The sequence below is a fragment of the Limulus polyphemus genome, unplaced genomic scaffold, assembly GCF_000517525.1.
Source record: "Limulus polyphemus unplaced genomic scaffold, Limulus_polyphemus-2.1.2 Scaffold2385, whole genome shotgun sequence".
In the NCBI taxonomy this organism is placed as follows: domain Eukaryota; kingdom Metazoa; phylum Arthropoda; class Merostomata; order Xiphosura; family Limulidae; genus Limulus; species Limulus polyphemus.
Genome location: NW_013667995.1, coordinates 140,533 through 144,362, shown reverse-complemented (window position 1 = coordinate 144,362; position 3,830 = coordinate 140,533).

The window sequence follows — 3,830 nt, the reverse complement described above, 5'->3', positions numbered from 1 at the left end:
CTGGATGTGAAATGACCACTGAAGGGATCTCATATGGGCCTGATCCAGTGGTTTGAGGGATTCTAGGGAAGCTCAAATCCCCAAAACAGACAGAACCATCCATGCAGTGGGAGAAGGTGATATAAGCAAATGCCGGACTATCCATTCCCCAGCAAGAAGTCTGGGGGAACAAGATTGAGCTTGACTCAAAGTGCATTGAAAAACACCCTAAGATGGACCATGTATGGAGTTGGTGAGAGAATGGATTTTTCCAATCTGAGATGAAGTCCACCCTTCTAGTTTCAGAAAGGAGAATCTGTAGATGTAGTGTGGCAACGTGACAGGTTGGTGTCAAAATAAGTTAATATTTCAAATAGTGATGTGTGCACAGACCCAGAAAATGAAGATGCTGCTCAAAGGCCCATACTACTCTGTAGAAAACATATGGTGCTGAAGCAAATCCAAACGGGAGAGCTTGGAGCTGCTACATCTGGTCTTTGTGCAAAAAATGTAGAAATCGACAAGAAGATTCTGCAATGATGATGTGAAGGTAGGCATCTGTAACATCAAACTTGTTCATCCAAAGATCTGGTGTGAAGTGCCATTGAAGTTGACAAAAAGATTCCATGGTGAAATGAGGAGGCTGTAGGAAGAGATTGAGTCGAGACAGACTGATGATAAGATGCCAATATTTAGTGATTTTGTTCACCAGAAAAAGACAAGAATAGAATCCTTGATGAACGGGATTGACCTTCTAAATGGGTAGATACCGATGCCACTGGCACAATCCCAACCTTCTAAAGATCCCAGAAAATATGGATGGAACCGATTCTGTAAACCAACAGGGAGGGTTGTCGAAGGTGGGGGCCATGAGACTATAATGATTGATCCTTTAGAACTACCTGTTGGAGTAGAAGAGAGGCGAGCAGCCAATGACAATATCGAAAACTGCAAATTTGCTGTTTAACATCGGGCTTTGAATGTTTCAGAGACTCCAGCAAACTAGTAAAGCCGAAAAAGGGGTGCCTCCCAGAAATCACAAAGAGTATCACAATACAGTAATAAGAATTGAATGAATCCACAAAAATGGAGATATGGTAAAAGAGATAACAGGTCCTAACCAGGAACCCCATAGATCCAACTGTTGAGTGTCCAAATACAGTAAAGCTAGATGATGGTAAGCCAGGGCATTTGTTCTGATAAACGAGGGGCGCAACGCATAGCAATACTCTTTTCGCAATTGCACTGCAATCATCCCAGCATACATGGCAATATCAGGGGAAGAACTAAGTAATCCCTCTGAGATCTATCTGACAACAAGGCAGGGTAGAATCAAAAGCAAGGGTGTGAATCCCGAAAGCTTCATAAACTTGTGTAACTAATTGCAGAAAAGAGGTGGAAGGTTGTTGATAAGATGAGCCCTTAGTAGAGGCAGCTCTAGTGAAAGAAGGAGCATAAAACAGTGTCTAAATTCTCCCCAGTATATTCAGGTTCATGATGAAAAATCCAACAGTGCAGATTTGAATAGTTTAAGTATACCTGGACAGGCACCAATTGCAGGATCCTTACAGTAAAAAATGGAAATGCCCCTGATAAATAAGAGGTATATATACAAAAATAACTTACCCAGTCACAGTCTCATCAGAGTCTGAAGAATGTAAACAGGTGGAAGACAATAACCTGATGAGGGAAAAACAGCAATCTGATGAAGATAGTGAGAGATGAATGTATGTGTGGTGCTCCACATGCCCAATTGAAGAATTTTCTTCAATTGACAATGGAAGTGAGACACCAGGGAAAATGTAAGGTGCCTAATCTGGTGAGAAGACAGATAAAACCAATTATGGGAAGAAGGAGACAAGGAAGTGTAAGTCTGGATCAGACCTGGAACATGGGTGGGAAATCAGTATGCAGGGAGAGGAGGAATTGCCCTCATGAGATGCTGAAGTTTTGAGAAGGAAAGATCGATATGGATAAAGTATAACATATGTGGAATGATATAGGGTATGTGATACATCAATGACAAATAAATCTGACCAACCATGTTCATTGGCCAAGAGGAAAAAGAAGTCTTAAGGGATAAGTGAAAAAATGAACAGGCAGTGAAGAACCACACTGACATCCCAATCTGGAAGGACTGCACAAAGAGGAGGAGGACTAATCCAAAAGTAATACAACAATAATGAGAGGGTAGGAGAGGTAAAAACTTTATGCTACCAGGAAAAACGAAAAGTGTAAGATAAGGTAGCCCAATAACCCATGATTGAGGAGACCTCTGATCAAACAGCCAAATGAGAAAATCTGTAGGAAGAGGAACAGTGGATTGAGCAAGCAAAAACTCCTAACCCAAAGACCAAGGGAAGAAAACATTCCAATTATGTTGATAAATATTCATAGAATAAGGGCAAATAGAATGAGCTCAAATTGAAGTGACTCGCCGGGAGAATCCAGACTCCTCACCAAGGACCAGACAAAAACCAGGTGGGATGATGGAGGGTTTGAAGGACTGGATGAAATGCTGTTGACTGAGGTTGACATAGAAGGGATGGAGTATGAAGAAGAGGTAATGGTGAGGCAGACTGGAACTGGAGCAGCTGCGGAAACCACAGTTGTGCTAGCCATAGAGAAACAATCATAAGGACTTGACACGAAATCACTCATGGAAGAAGATGGATGGGAGGATACATATAAAGTACTTGTTGGTCCAATCCTGGTAGAATGCATCGACAGCTTGAGCAAGTGTATGAGAAACTAGAGACTAAAACAGAGGTAGCTTGGTACTGAGGGATGTGGCACATGCATACAGGTGAGGAGTACCCCAATGAAAGCATAGCCACTGGAAAAATGCACCTGGAACACGATATGCAAGGAGACGAATACCAAGCGTGTGGTACCAGAAATAGAGATCCAAGGTTCGACCACAAAGGGAATGAGATCGGGTGCTGCCTTGATGATTGGAATAAGCTACACAGTAGAATTGCTTGAATAAATCATGACCAGATGATTCCTGGCAAGATGAAGAAATTGATACTAAGCACGATGTATGGCCAGAAGCTCCATGATGTTGATTGGGTAAGACTGCAGACCTGAAGTTTCCTGCTGATTGACCCATGCCTCCCAGCCATGGGCATCTGTGAAGATATGCAAATCCAGAAGAGGAGGAGGAAGTAGAAGAATGCCGACATGTGTACCCTGTCCAACCACCAATACATAAGAAAAGGAGCAAGGGAAATAGAAGCCTCTAAGGGATCCTACACAAAATCATGAAGAGCCCACTGAAGACCTCATATGCACTTGACTCAAGGAGATAAGGGCTTCCATAGAAGTCCTCATCTTCAAAAGCAATAGAACCTCACGAGCAGTAAGGTCACGGAGAACTGAAAGAACTGGGCCCCGATTCAAGGGTTCCACCCAAACCAAGTGAAGAAAAGATGATATAAAAGTAAGGAAACAACATAAGTTAAACTAATGAAGGACATACCATGTTAAGCCTAATCGATTGGTACAGAAGAAAAACAACAAAGACTAATCATGAATCTTAACATAACTCAGAATAAACTAATCTAAATAAGTCTATCTTATGGAATTCAAATAATTACAGGTCAAAATATTAACAATTGTAAAATGTCTTATCTTTCCAAAGTCAGTGGACTATATGACAAATGGTGGACCACGTAGCACGAGGCAAGGTCCAATGAAAGTTTGGACATTAGACGATCAAACTCCTAATGAAATAAGGTGGAAACTGTCCATGGAGTAACATGAATGAAAGCCATTATAAACATGGGAAAAGAACATAGAATCTCCGAATTGGGAATGGAGACTACATAATGTAAATGAAAAACTAGACA